We start from the raw sequence: 16028 nt of genomic DNA on the forward strand, positions 1-16028 counted from the left end.
AACAAGTTTATCTGAAGCAAAGTTAGGTTTATAGCTATTATCTTTCCAGTTGTTTGAGTTGATCCCTTTTTGAATCTGTTAAGGATACAGCTGGAATCAATTTAATTTATTTGTTTGTTTTGGCGAACAATTAAGTAAACACTTCAGAATGGAGCAAATCACTGAAACAAAAAAGGGTGATTTACTCAATGAAGGTAATACTGCAGACCTACAACAGTTAGCAGAAAAAGAAGAGGAGCCACGGAGAGGTCAGAGGAGTCGAAAGCTCACCGAAAAGGCACAAGAATTGCATGAAAACAAATTAAAAAAACTACATCATCGTTTTACCATTGTTTACAACAAATGGAAAGTGATTGTTAAGCAAGCTAAGAAAGTGATACAGGGATCTCCCTCTATTGGAGTTGTGCAGGAGTTAAAGAACAAAATAAGTGGTGCTTTAGCAGATGTTAGACACAGTTATGAAGATTTGCGCAAATGTGCTCCTCCAGACAGTGAGACCCGTCGCAGAGTTGACACTTGTGATGCTGTTACCAAAGTAATCTTGGAAAATGCATCCACCTATCTATGCAGTAAAGAAAAAATGGATGTTCAGACAGTGGATTTTGTCTGGCCTAAGTCAAGCTCTGTGTTTTCATCTTCAGCTTCTGAAGGCACAAGTAAAAGCTCTGTAGGAAGTTCAAGCTCTGCAAGCAGTACAAGCATAAAGTCAAGACAGTCAAGTCGTTCCTCCATTAAGAGACAGAAGGCTGCAGCAGAGCTGGCTGCCACACAAGCTGCTTTGAAGGTCCTGCAAGAGATAGAATGTGAACAATTAGAGCTTGAAAACCTTGAGGAAGAAAATAGAAAGAGAACTGCATTACAAGAGGAAGAAAATGTGGCAAGAAAGAAGGCACTGGAAGAGAAGCGCAGGCAAATAGAGCGCCTAAAGACTGTTAAGAAGTTAAGTGCAGCAAAGGCACGGCTGCAAGTTTATGAGCAAGAAGCAAGCTCTGACGAGGAGATAACAGAGTTACTTCATAACCATGCAGCTGAGCAACATAGACCATCAAGTGTTAAGGGAAAATCATGTGACCATCCGGTGACAAATTCAACAGACAATGCCACAGTCCTTGCTGAAGCAATAGCGGAGTCTATTAATGTAAGCCGTCTCCCAGTACCTGAACCTTCTGTGTTTAATGGAGACCCTCTAAGATACAAGGATTGGAAGATATCATTTCAAGCTCTAATAGGCAGAAAAAACATCCCAGTAAATGAAAAGATCTATTACCTTCGTAAATATGTGGGTGGACCTGCCAGAAAAGCCATTGAGAGTTATTTCCTATTAGGAACGGATGCAGCTTATGATTCAGCATGGTCTCTTTTGGAAGAAAGATTTGGAAGCTCGTTTGTAATAGCCAAAGCTTTCAAGGATAAGCTTTCATCCTGGCCTAAAATGGGACCCAAAGACAGTGTGGAGCTGAGGGATTTTTCAGACTTTCTTAGGGGCTGCCAGGCTGCAATGTCCCAGATCAAAGGCCTTGAAGTATTGAATGACTGCGATGAAAATCAGAAACTCCTCACAAAGCTTCCTGACTGGCTGGTAGCCAGTTGGAACAGAAAGGTGATTGAGATAGAAGAAACCTGTAACATGTTTCCTACATTCAATCAGTTTGTGGACTTCATCACAAGAGAAGCGAAAATAGCTTGCAATCCTGTAACTTCGCTCCATGCACTGAAGTCTAGTGATGTTGAAAAGGCCAAGACAACAAAGACACGAAACGTTGGTGCTAAGGTGTTTGTGAGCAACTCTGAAGAAAGAACAGAAGCTAAAGTGTGTGTCTTCTGTGAAAAATACAATCATGACATTCAGTCATGCTGGAAATTTAAAGAAACCCCAATACAAGAACGTCTGAAGTTTGTTCAAACAAAAAAATTATGTTTTGGATGTTTACAACCAGGGCATCAGTCAAGGAGCTGCAAAAGAAGAAGTCTTTGTGAAACATGTAAAGGAAAACACCCAACGTGTTTACATGAAGATCGCAAAATGACAAACAGAAAGAAATGCAGTAATGAGCATAAGGAGGATATAACAAACTCTGAACAGGCCAAGTCATCTGAAAGAGCAGAGCGCAGACACACAACTGAACCATCAAATGAAGTTACATCAAACAGAATAGTGCAAGGTATGGACAACATGTACTCCTCTACAGTTGTTCCAGTGTGGTTATCTACATCAAGTAACCCTGAGAATGAAATTCTCGTATATGCACTACTTGATAACCAAAGCGACACTACATTCATTATGCAAGATAAAGCAGAAGCTCTAGAAACAAAAGGGGAACCTGTGCAGTTAAAACTCTCTACACTTTCATCCAGAAACACAATCATCCCAAGTCAGAGGATAGTTGGATTGCAGGTGAGAGGTTTCTACTCATCAAAGAAAATTTATCTCCCTGTAACCTATTCAAGAGAGTTCATTCCTGCCAACCTAAGGCACATCCCCACACCAAAGACAGCTCGAGCATGGCCACACCTAGAGCATCTGGCTGAGGAGATCGCTCCATTCATTGAGTGTGATGTAGGACTGCTCATAGGTTACAACTGTCCGCAGGCTTTGTTACCCCGAGAAGTGGTACCAGGTAAAGACAATGAGCCATTTGCTCAAAAAACGGATCTTGGGTGGAGTATAATCGGCTGTGTTAGCCCATGTGTCGAGTATGGTGATGCAATTGGAAGCAGCCATAAGATCATCATGAAGTCCGTGAAGCCTCATCTGCAGACATCTAAACAGCTCACAAATGAAGTAAAATACATTTGCCGAACTCAAGTCAAGGAGTTTATTTCCCCACCAGATGTGCTAAGGATGCTTGAGTCGGACTTCAGTGAGAGAAGAGTTGAAGATGCAAAGTTATCTCAGGAAGATTTGCGCTTCATCACCATAATGGAAGAAGGTATCAACATTAAAGCAGATGGACACTGTGAAATGCCACTTCCTTTCAAGAAAGATCGACCAAAGCTCCCAGATAATAAGGTATGTGCAGTTCACAGGCTCAGATGCTTAAAAAGAAAATTTGAAAGAGATAAGCAATACCAAAGAGACTACACAACCTTTATGAATGAAATCATAACAATTGGGGATGCAGAAAAGGTCCCAGAAGAAGAAATTAACAACTCTCCTGCATGGTACATTCCACATCATGGCGTGTACCACCATCATAAGCCAGGAAAGATCCGGGTTGTATTTGACTGTTCAGCCAAATTTGAAGGTGTGTCATTAAATGACCATCTTCTCACTGGCCCAGAATTAACAAACAGCCTGATAGGTGTTCTCTGTCGCTTTCGCAAGGGACAAGTTGCCATAATGTGCGACATTGAACGTATGTTCCATCAATTCCATGTTAAGGCAGAAGACCAGGATTATTTGAGATTTCTCTGGTGGGATGATGGAAATGTACAGGCTCACCCATCAGTGTATCGCATGCGAGTGCACCTGTTTGGAGCTGCCTCTTCACCTGGTTGCGCAAACTTTGGTTTGAAGCATGTTGCTGCTCAAGGACATGGACATTACAGTGAAACAACCATCCGGTTCATTGAACATAACTTTTACGTTGATGACGGACTGACAAGTGTTGCATCCAAAGATGAAGCTATAAAGCTGGTGAAGGAAGCAAGGCAACTCTGCATGGCTGGCCAACTGCGAATTCACAAATTCATTTCTAACAGCCAGGAAGTACTTGCATCCATTCCACAAGAAGAATGTGCAGATTCAGTAAGAAATCGCAATTTGGTTCTTGGTGAGTCTCACATTGAGAGAGCTTTAGGAATTAAGTGGTGCGTGGGTTTGGACCAGTTCCATTTCAGAGTGACTGTGGATGAGCGTCCACTTTCCAGAAGAGGAGTTCTATCAACTGTGGCATCCATCTATGACCCTCTTGGCTTTGTAGCACCATTTATTCTGGTTGGCAAACAAATTCTCCAGCAGATGTGTCGAGATAGGGTTGGATGGGATGAACCATTGTCAGAGGACCTCAAATCACGGTGGGAGTCTTGGCTTTTAGATTTAAAAAACCTGTCTGAAATCAAAATTCAGCGATGTTATCTCCCTGAAGGCTTTGAGACCGTGGAAAAATATGAGCTGCATCATTTCTCAGATGCGAGTGTTAAAGGGTATGGTGCATGTTCCTACTTGAGAGCCATTAGTATATCGAACCAAGTCCACTGTTCTCTAGTTTTTGGCAAGGCTAGGGTAACTCCAACAAAGGCCTTTACAGTCCCTAGACTTGAGTTATCAGCAGCTGTTATTGCCGTCCGAACAAGTGACCTGCTCAAGAAGGAGTTGGAGGTTCAAGCCCAAGAATTCTTCTGGACAGATTCAAGGGTTGTCCTTGGATATATTAACAACAATGCCAGACGGTTCCACATATTTGTGGCAAATCGGGTTCAGCGTATCCAAGATAGTTCCAGTCCAGATCAATGGCGATATGTGCAGTCTGAGGATAATCCTGGTGATCATGCATCACGTGGCCTGACGGCAAAAGGACTAACTACTTCTAACTGGTTCACTGGTCCAGATTTTCTCTGGCATGACAAACTTTCTTCTGCTGATGAGCAGATAAGAGATTTGGGAGATGAAGATCCAGAACTTCGCAAGACCTTTGTTCACAAGGCACAGGCAACAGAGTATTCAATGCTCAATCATTTCTCAAGGTTCTCAGACTGGACAAAACTCGTTAAAGCCATCGCACGACTTATGCGGCATGTTAAAGAGGCCAAGGGTTTGATATCCAGAACCAATGAAGCCAGCAGTCTTGAAGAGAGAAAGGAGTCTGAACTATTTATCATTTCTACTGTCCAAAGGGAAGTGTTTTCTGAAGAAATAAGACGTTTAAAATCTAAGAAGGAAATGACAACAAGGGACAGTAAAAATCGTCTCCACAAACTGAATCCTTTCTTGGATGAAAAGGGTGTTCTAAGAGTAGGAGGTCGGCTGGAGTATGCTGATTTACACCCTGATATTAAACATCCGGCAATTCTGCCAAGCAAAACCCATATATCAAAGTTGCTGATTGAACATTTTCATCGAAAGGTTCATCACCAGGGACGTGGAATGACCATGAATGAGCTGAGATCAAATGGCATCTGGATATTAGGATGCAGTCACACTGTGTCCTCCTACATTTACAAGTGTGTGAAATGTAGACAGTTTAGGAGAAATGCTGAAGTACAAAGAATGGCAGATTTACCAGTTGAGAGAGTTGAAACGTCACCTCCCTTCACCTATTGTGGAATGGACTGTTTCGGCCCATTTTATGTTAAAGAAGGAAGAAAGGAACTTAAACGCTATGGTCTGCTATTCACGTGTCTGTGCTCTCGTGCTGTGCACATTGAGCTACTTGATGACATGACAACTGACGCATTTATCAATGCTCTTCGAAGCTTTATTGCCATACGAGGAAATGTTCGCCAGCTTAGGTCAGATCAAGGAACCAACTTCGTTGGAGCAAGGCGAGAGTTCTTGGAATCTTTAAAGAAAATGGACCAAGAATGCGTAAAACAACTAGGTTGTGAGTTTGTCATGAACCCAGCATCTGCCAGTCATATGGGTGGGGCCTGGGAAAGGCAGATCAGGACGATGAGAAGTGTACTGACATCTACTCTGGATCGTGCCTCCAAAGGACTTGACACTTCATCCTTACGCACTTACCTATATGAAGTTATGGCAATTATAAATAGTCGGCCCTTGACAACTCACCAACTCAGTGATCCTACTAGTCCACAGCCTCTTACGCCAAATCACATCCTGACCATGAAGTCTTCAGTGGTTCTACCACCACCTGGTGAGTTTGTGAAGGAAGATCTTTATCTTCGTAAGAGATGGCGCAAAGTGCAATACCTGGCCAATGAATTTTGGACCAGGTGGAAGAGGGAATACTTGTTAAATCTTCAGCAGAGAGAGAAATGGTACAAGATGAAGAGAAATGCCAAGATCAATGACATTGTGATGCTGATGGATAATAGTATACCCAGAAATGAGTGGAAGCTAGCCAAAGTCACAAAGGTGTATCCTAGTGAGGATGGAATCATTAGGAAACTTGAGCTGCTGCTTGGTGATGAAACATTAGATGACCAAGGAAGAAGGGTCAATAAGCCAGTTTATCTTGAGAGACCTATTCATAAAACAGTTACTTTACTTGAAGCTGACTAGATCACAACTTTGGTGTTAAACTTATGTTTGACTTAAGAAGCTACTTTATTTTGTTTGCATTAAGGTTTTCTCCTTTTAAAATCACGAGTGATTTGGTGGGAGTGTAACTGCCATCAAGAGCAGTTATGTTGTTTAAGTTAATTTCATAGGTTTAATTTGCAATAAATATGTTAAAAAACAATGTTGATTTAATAAAATCAACAATTGAAGGTAAAAATGCACATTTGGAATATATGTTAACTTTCCAGGGTGGAACCAATGTTCAGTGTGTTGTTTCTGGTCGGATCGACGGTTTAAATGCACGCTAGATTCGGTAGAGGGCAGCACGCTGGATTTTTCCCTGTCCATTACGTTTGCAAGGAAGATTTTTGGTTTTGCACATTCCTGAAGAAGATGGTGCTGTAAGATGCATTTTTATTAACCCCTTCAACTTAATAAGGCCAATGAGTTCTCACGGCATAATTGATGACACCTGTGTCTGATTAAATGCCAGTAAAACGCAAAGAACGCCTTGTGTCCGTTATTCGAATTGGAGGGAGTTACAATACTACTCTAGCTACTATATTTTGCTGTACCCATTGTACAATATCTGTAATTCTGTAAATACAGCTAAATGATCAGACGCTCTTTGTTTCAGCTCAGAAATAGCATAAGCAAGCCTGTTTTACCTGAATCGTTAAAGTCATCTGTAAATAGAACGTAGGATTTATATGCTCTCTTTATTCTATTGTTTACTAAATCTACCCAGTTCTTGTTTACCTTTGTTAATCTGAACATCTTTATGAATATCTAGATCTATTAGGAACAAGCCAATGTGAATAAGGCATTGCAGAACTATATCTCTGCTCATGCATTGCCATTTCCCTTGCACATTTAGTTTCTGGCCAAGCAAAGCAAAGCAGTCTCTTTTAACCTTTCCACTTTCCCCACACGGCTGCAGAGTTCTTACTACTGGATGGCTTTCTGCATTACGCCGTTGCAGGCTTACCCAATAATTCATCATAACTTGCTTATGCCTAAAGTGAGCTCTCCTATTTCCACCTCTATTGCTGAGTTTGGATATCATACATTTTCCCCTTTTCTTCACAAAGCCCCAGCATCAGAAAATATAGACTGCATAATATCCTGCTCTACACAAGAGAACACATTAACCATGATTGAAAACAATAAATGGCTTATAATGATGCCCTGTGGAGTTCCATTGTTTACTCTGTATTTACCTGTTCTTGCTACTCCCATGTGCACCTGTATAACTCTATCAATAAAAACATTTTTAATCCACCTGTAAACCCTTCCAGTGACTCCCATTCTGTATATTTATTTAACTTATCCTTCCATTCAATATTGTACACTATCTTGATATGAAAAAACACCACCATGACTTCCCTATTAACTTGAGTTTACCTAATATCTGATCCTAAGCATACAGTATGACTGGTCCATCTTCAGGGTGTTAATGCGTGTAAAGTGCTTTGGGGTCATTGGACTTGATAAAGCGATATACAAGTACAAACCATTTACCATTTGTACCTCTTCCTTTCTGAATTCACTTTGACATGGTGACAGTAGTCCTCCGGTTTTAACATACTGTCCGTCCGTCCGTCCGTCTTCTTCCGCTTATCCGGGGTCGGGTCGCGGGGGTAGCAGCTTCAGTAGGGAGGCCCAGACGTCCCTCTCCCCAGCCACTTGGGCCAGCTCCTCAGGAGGAATCCCAAGGCGTTCCCAGGCCAGCCGGGAGACATAGTCCCTCCAGCGTGTCTCGGATTTGGAGGCACTGATTTTCATCCCGGCCGCTTCGCACTCGGCTGCGAACCGCTCCAGTGAGAGCTGTAGATCACGCCCTGATGAAGCCAATAGGACCACGTCATCCGCGAATAGCAGAGACGCAATCCTAAGGCCACCAAAACGGATCCCCTCAACACCTTGGCTGCGCCTAGAAATTCTGTCCATAAAAGTTATGAACAGAATCGGTGACAAAGGGCAACCTTGGCGGAGTCCAACTCTCACCGGAAACGAGTCCGACTTACTGCCGGCAATGCGGACCAGACTCTGACACCGGTCGTACAGAGACCTGACAGCCCTTATTAAAGGGTCCGGTACTCCATACTCCCGGAGTACCCCCCACAGGATCCCCCGGGGGACACGGTCGAATGCCTTCTCCAGATCCACAAAACACATGTAGACTGGTTGGGCAAACTTCCATGCCCCCTCAAGAATCCTGAGGGTATAGAGCTGGTCCAGTGTTCCACGGCCAGGACGAAAACCACACTGCTCTTCCTGAATCCGAGATTCGACTATCCGACGGACCCTCCTTTCCAGAACCCCTGAATAGACCTTACCAGGGAGGCTTAAGAGTGTGATTCCCCTGTAGTTGGAACACACCCTCCGGTCCCCCTTTTTGAATAGGGGGACCACCACCCCAGTCTGCCAATCCAGAGGAACTGCCCCCGATGTCCACGCAATGTTGCAGAGCCGCGTTAACCAACACAGCCCCACAACATCCAGAGCCTTAAGGTACTCAGGGCGAATCTCATCCACCCCCGGGGCCTTGCCACCGAGGAGCTTTTTAACAACCTCGGCAACCTCAGCCCCAGAGATGGGAGAACCCGACCCAGAGTCCTCAGGCTCTGCTTCCTCAATGGAAGACGTGTTGGTGGGATTAAGGAGGTCTTCGAAGTATTCCGCCCACCGACGCACGACGTCCCGAGTCGAGGTCAGCAGCACACCACCCCCACTGTAAACAGTGTTGGTACTGCACTGCTTCCCCCTCCTGAGACGCCGGATAGTGGACCAGAATCGCTTCGAAGCCGTACGGAAGTCTTTCTCCATGGCCTCTCCGAACTCTTCCCACGCCCGAGTTTTTGCCTCGGCGACCAGCCGAGCCGCCTGCCGCTTCGACTGCCGGTACACATCAGCTGCTTCCGGAGTCCCACAGGCCAAAAAAGCCTGGTAGGACTCCTTCTTCAGCTTGACGGCTTCCCTCACCGCTGGTGTCCACCAGCGGGTTCGAGGGTTGCCGCCGCGACATGCACCGACAACCTTGCGGCCACAGCTCCGACTAGCCGCCTCAGCAATAGAGGCGTGGAACATGGTCCATTCAGACTCAATGTCCCCTGCCTCCCTCGGGACGTGTTTGAAGTTCTCCCGGAGGTGGGAGTTAAAGCTCCGCCTCACAGGGGACTCCGCCAGACGTTCCCAGCAAACCCTCACAGTACATTTGGGCCTGCCCGGTCGGACCGGCTTCCTCCCCCGCCATCGGAGCCAACTCACCACCAGGTAGTGGTCGGTGGAGAGCTCCGCCCCTCTCTTCACCCGAGTGTCCAAGACATGCGGCCGCAGGTCAGATGAAACGACAACAAAGTCGATCATTGAACTGCGACCTAGGGTGTCCTGGTGCCAAGAGCACATATGGACACCCTTATGCTTGAACATGGTGTTTGTGATGGACAATCCATGACGAGCACAGAAGTCCAACAACAAAACACCACTCGAGTTCAGATCAGGTGGGCCATTCCTCCCAACCACGCCCCTCCAGGTCCCACTGTCATTGCCCACGTGAGCGTTGAAGTCCCCCAGCAAAACGAGGGAGTCCCCAGGAGGGGCACTCTCCAGTACCCCTTCCAAGGACTCCAAAAAGGGTGGGTAATCTGAACTGCTGTTTGGCGCATAAGCGCAAACAACAGTCAGAACCCGTCCCCCCACACAGATGCAGAGGGAGGCCACCCTCTCGTTCACCGGGGAAAACCCCAACGTGCAGGCACCGAGATGGGGGGCAACCAGTATGCCAACCCCAGCTCGGCGCCTCTCACCATGGGCAACTCCAGAGTGGAAGAATGTCCAGCCCCTCTCAAGGAGACTGGTTCCGGAGCCAGAGCGGCGCGTCGAGGTGAGTCCGACTATCTCTAGTCGGAACCTCTCAACCTCGCGCACAAGCTCAGGCTCCTTCCCCACCAGAGAGGTGACATTCCACGTCCCAAGAGCCAGCTTCTGCAGCCGAGGATCGGAACGCCAAGGTCCCCGCCCTCTACTGCTACCCGTTGCACAATGCACCCGACCCCTTTGAGCCCATTGGAAGGGGGACCCATGTTGCCTCTTCGGGCTGAGCCCGGCCGGGCTCCATGGGCAAAAGCCCGGCCACCAGACGCTCGCCAACGTGCCCCACCTCCAGGCCTGGCTCCAGAGTGGGGCCCCGGTGACCCGCGTCCGGGCGAGGGAACACTTTATGCTTTATGTCCCACTAACTGTTTAATTTCATCTAGTAGCTAGTTAAATAACAGGTGTGCGACCCATCATAATTATTGAAAAACAACAGGTTTTCAGTTCCCTACAATAAATAAACCTGTATACATAAACTAAAATCTTGAATCTGACTGTTTTTATCACTGAAGTATTTTTCTTTGGCAAAAGAATATAGGCTGAAGTTTTACACATCCCACTGAAAACTAGTTTGTGTTTGCTCTTGATTAAGCAACCACCTCTTAAAAATCTGGATCTCCGCACTGAATAAGCAAAACATTGTTGAACCGGGTTCTTGGTGTTGGTGCCTGATAGAGTTAAGTTTAATAACTCTTTGAATCTGGAAAGAAAGCCAACACAAACAAGTTTTTAGACTCTTCTCAAGAGACAGAGGGCAGAAGAGCCAGAAACGTGAGGCCGTTTTCATCACAGTCTCGGCTCCATCTGCGCTGGTTACCTCTGTCCATTTGCCTTTATTATCAGACATCAAAGAAGTGGCAGGCGGAGTCAGGGGTTCACAACATGGGGGTAAGAAAGAAAACAAAAGGCAAGGGGGGTTTTACAACATGGGGTTGGCACACACAGAGGTGTAAGATTAACATATATAGCAAGAGACTCTTGGTCTAGCAGAACCATCTGTTTCTCCTGTGTGAAGTTAAAACAGTAGAACAGTCCTTAATACAAAGATAAAAAGAAAATGATTACATTCACATTTCTTCTAACATTCCCTCCTTTTAATCATTTTTTATTTACAATTGGAGCTTAACGTAACCTTATTCAACTACTCATTTCTTGCGTTCTGCATTTTTAATGAGACTGTCATTTTGTTAAGCATTTAACAAGGTAAAAGTTAAACTACGGGGTGTACTTCTTCAAGAGGGATTTGTGAAAGCATTTGATATCGAAACATTACATTTCCCATAGTCTTAGCAATCATAGACTTTAGGCATGGGATTACACAAGCAGTAAAAACACAAAGAATAATAAAAACAATAATAATGGGTGTCATTATTTTCAATAAAAGGTGCCACTACGATCCTGAAAAGAACCAGGGGAGGAAGTTCATACTTAGAGGAACAGCATCCTGGGACATTGCTTGTTGCAGATTCTTTAAAGCAGACATAGCTACAGCAGGGAATTCCAATCATTACACATACGCCACCTTGGCTAGCAGGTAACATGTCCAAAACCATTCTGTTTTGCAGTACCATTAAACGCATTACCAGGTGCAAACACAGGTATGAAGGCAGTCCTCAGGAAACACGTTCCGTCTCCTGCCGGCATGCTCTTAGCATACAGTGTGGGTTGTCTGGTGGATTTAGGCATCACTGAGCATACGTAGCAGTTACTCGTTTTCTTCTCCTCAGCCAAGACCGTCACATTTATCTGCCACAAGTTCTCTGGGTGATGGTCTGGGAGATTTCCCAGCCAAATCTTCATGGCAGTGGAGTGGATGAACCTCTTTCCTCTCTCACTCAGCGGATCTGGACTCAAACAGAGTCCAGCAAACATTTTTGCTAGGTTAGCAGAGATGTTAATTTTACCCAGGACTCTAAAGAACAGGGATCAGTTGATTTCTTCACCGACGTTGAGACGAGTGGCCCTAAAAAACCAAACCCCTTTGAAGTCGGACTTCCCCAATGTTCCAACCTTTTAGGTATTTAACACTCTCTGTAACTTACAGTGGCTGAGGTGAACCCAGGAAGGTCTTTCAGCGATCATTACAGCTGTTGGCGTGGTCAGGAGCACTTGGAATGGTCCTTCCCACCTTGGGCTTGTCCAGTTTTTCCTTCTGATGACTTTGACGAACACCCAGTCTCCTGGTCTCACTGCTTGTGGATCCTGTGGAGAAAAAGATTCTCCTGGCAGTAAACTTGCATTGGACACTTCTTTAGACTGCAACATTTCTCTCATGTAGTCTGCTAGAGTTTTTTTTATTTTAATTTTTTTTTTATTCCTGTATCTTTTAACCTTCTTCTGAGATAACAGGGCTTGTAACTGTACTTGTTTCTGCACCCACTGAGCATGGTCTAATTATTCCTGCATCCTCCATCTATTTCTTTTTTTTTTTTTTTTTTTATTTGGGCTGAAAGCCCCCTGGGTCGCTAGGACCGCCCCTGCCTCCTCGGAAACCTCCTCAACGCCGTTGAAGGGTCCGGTGGCTTGGAAAGCAAATATTTCTTCTGAATCACACATAGGATCTGCCCAGAAAATGTGTGTCCCCCCTCCAGATGCACCAACTCCCTTTTTTGCATTTCTCTTTTTTGACGCACATATTCCATAACTGTGGTTACATTAGACGTTGCCAGTGTAACTAAATGTTTTTTAACCCACTCATAGATATATGGCTGGAAACCTCCCATCAACATTTTTTTTAGCTGTTGCTGATATAGTGTTTCCTCTCCGTCAGCGGGAGGGATGCCGCTGTGAAACCTATATTCTTTTTCAAAGCGTATTTTGAACTTGTCTACGTCTTCCCCTATTTTTTGTTTTATGGACAGCAAGTGTCCATAATCTGCTCTTCTGTGGAAAACTGCTCGTGCTGCTTTTGCTAGAGCTGTCCATTTCTGCCTTTGTTCGATCCCCATTTGCTCGTGATGTTCAAATATTCCGCCTCGTTTGGTTCTGCCTGTATGATTTGCCCTTACTTTTTCCCAATGTTTTCCCACTGACGACTGTAAGGCTTGTTCGAACTCATTTCCATTTAAACCATATGAGCTATGAATTCCCTCCATGTCTTGGGTCCATATTTCTGGATCTTCCTTTGGAGAAATGACACCTTCTACAGCCTTTCTGGTTTCCTCTAACGACCACGGATGGAAAACTGGGATTGTTTGAAGCTGCTGAGCTCCTACGTTAGGATTTGGGACCTGCACCATAGGACACAATCCTTTGGACTGGTCTCTAGATAACGAATGATCTGATTTACTCAGTCCATCCAGGTCTGGGTACAGATTTGAAACATCCTTGGGGGGGTTTGAGGGATTATACGGTGGTGGTCTGTTTTCTTCAGTTGCCACCATGGTTTGCATTACTGAAGTAATGTTCTGGCGGGCTCTTTTTTGTTTAGAGCCTAAACTTGCTGGAGACCACATAGGTGATGAAGTCGGGCTTTGACGCACCGCTCCATTGGCCACCCCACTCCCTCCTTCTGGTTGGGACTGTCTCTGCCTACGGTCTGCTTTATTTTTTGCTCGTGCAACCTGCCTTTTTTGTGCTTGATTTAACCAACAGCGTGCAATTTCAAGCTCTTTTATTTTTTCCTGTTTTTGTTTTCCTGTTTTTGCACTAGCGCTTGTTTCTAGCCGACACGCAACGTTTTCCCATTTAGTCACTTTCAACACACCATTTACATTATACTTTTTCTTCCACTTCCCCAAGTATTTTAAATTAAGTGGATCAATCTGATTCATAAACTTTTCATCCCCTTTTGGATTTCCCTTTGTACTTTGTCTGGAACCCATCCTATTTTACTTTTGCGTTTGTTTATATCATTTCCAGGACCTTAATCCTGTTTTCTTTTCTTTTGTTTTTTTTTTTTTTTTCTTTTTATATACACCTTTCAGGACTTTAACCTGGATTTCCCTTTTTTTTTTTTTAAATCTACCTCTTCAGGACTATAACCTGGATTTCTTTTTTAATCTACCTTTCAGGACTTTAACCTGGATTTCCTTTTTTTAATCTAATTTTCAGGACTTTAACCTGGATTTCCTTTTTTTAAATCAAATTTTTTCAGGACTTTAACCTGGATTTCTTTTTTTTTTTCTTATCTACGTTTCAGGACTTTAACCTGGATTTCCTTTTTTTAAATCAAATTTTTTCAGGACTTTAACCTGGATTTCTTTTTTTTTTCTTATCTACGTTTCAGGACTTTAACCTGGATTTCCTTTTTTAATCTACCTTTCAGGACTTTAACCTGGATTTCCTTTTTTTAATCTACCTTTCAGGACTTTAACCTGGATTTCCTTTTTTTAATCTAATTTTCAGGACTTTAACCTGGATTTCCTTTTTTTAATCTACTTTTCAGGACTTTAACCTGGTTTTCCTTAACTTCTGCGACGGACTCAAACCGGCAGCTTCGAGAGACTCAAACTCTCGATTAACCTTTCGGGGAACTTTTAATCACCCGTAACCCTGAACGATGGACTTTAACCGATCGCTTTAAAACTTACTTGATTTGTTTGGCTTTCTCCCCGGTCGGAATCCCGTCAATCTTCTCGTTGCCGAAAGGAGACGCTGGTCCCAGCGAGGAAATTACCTCCCGGGACTTTCACCAGGTCCTTGCCACAGACCTGCAGTGGTTTACAGCGTGTTGCTCCTCTCGTCAGCGAGTCGATATGTTGGGATCCGGGTCACAGCGCCAGCTGATAGAGTTAAGTTTAATAACTCTTTGAATCTGGAAAGAAAGCCAACACAAACAAGTTTTTAGACTCTTCTCAAAGAGACAGAGGGCAGAAGAGCCAGAAACGTGAGGCCGTTTTCATCACAGTCTCGGCTCCATCTGCGCTGGTTACCTCTGTCCATTTGCCTTTATTATCAGACATCAAAGAAGTGGCAGGCGGAGTCAGGGGTTCACAACATGGGGGTAAGAAAGAAAACAAAAGGCAAGGGGGGTTTTACAACATGGGGTTGGCACACACAGAGGTGTAAGATTAACATATATAGCAAGAGACTCTTGGTCTAGCAGAACCATCTGTTTCTCCTGTGTGAAGTTAAAACAGTAGAACAGTCCTTAATACAAAGATAAAAAGAAAATGATTACATTCACATTTCTTCTAACAGTGCCAGCTGTTTAGAAAGGAAAATAATAATCTTGTGATATACACAGCTCCATATTAAAACCACCTCACTGGTTTTCACACTGCTTTTAATGAATGTAAAAGGCTGCTCTGGTTGTATATTTTCGCAAATGAAATTCATATCTTCAAGGAAATTAGACCTATTAGGTAAAAAACTCCCACAAAGTTGTTTTTTTCCATTGTTATCAAACCCTGAGAAACACTTGTGTGCTTTACAGAAGGTTATCAGGTTGTGAAGGAACCTTGATTCCAAGAAATCCAGATCTCATATATTGAATCAGCTCACGTCATGAGAGATCATTTTAAGCCGTTTTACCAAGAATGGATAGCAAAAATGTATCCACAGTACACCAATAAACCAAGTTGTCCTCTTTATTCAACATAAACAATTTCATGCCACAAATGTATCAAAAACCACCTTTAGATGGAAAAGACAATCATCAAGAAGGGAAAACACTATTAAACTCACATTGTTTCATGAGTAGGTCTAAGTACCAACAAAAAAAAACAAAAGAATATGCAATATAAGTCAAGAACAGATTTAAATTAATACGTCAAGATGAGAAAACATTTCTATACCTTTTGTGAGGCATTGAAGAGCTGCAAAGAACAATGAATGTATGTGGTTGTAATAATCTCTGATTATTTTCAGTAAATGTAGAATTTACAGGACAGTGACAAAGAACGGCAAAAGAAAAAGAGGCCTCAACTAAACAAATGACACATCATGCAGTGATGCAACTCAGCCAGAGACCGGATCATTTCTATTGATTGGGTCTGCTGGTCAAATACTGTACAAGTTGAAGGAT

The sequence above is a fragment of the Fundulus heteroclitus genome, chromosome 7, assembly GCF_011125445.2.
Source record: "Fundulus heteroclitus isolate FHET01 chromosome 7, MU-UCD_Fhet_4.1, whole genome shotgun sequence".
In the NCBI taxonomy this organism is placed as follows: domain Eukaryota; kingdom Metazoa; phylum Chordata; class Actinopteri; order Cyprinodontiformes; family Fundulidae; genus Fundulus; species Fundulus heteroclitus.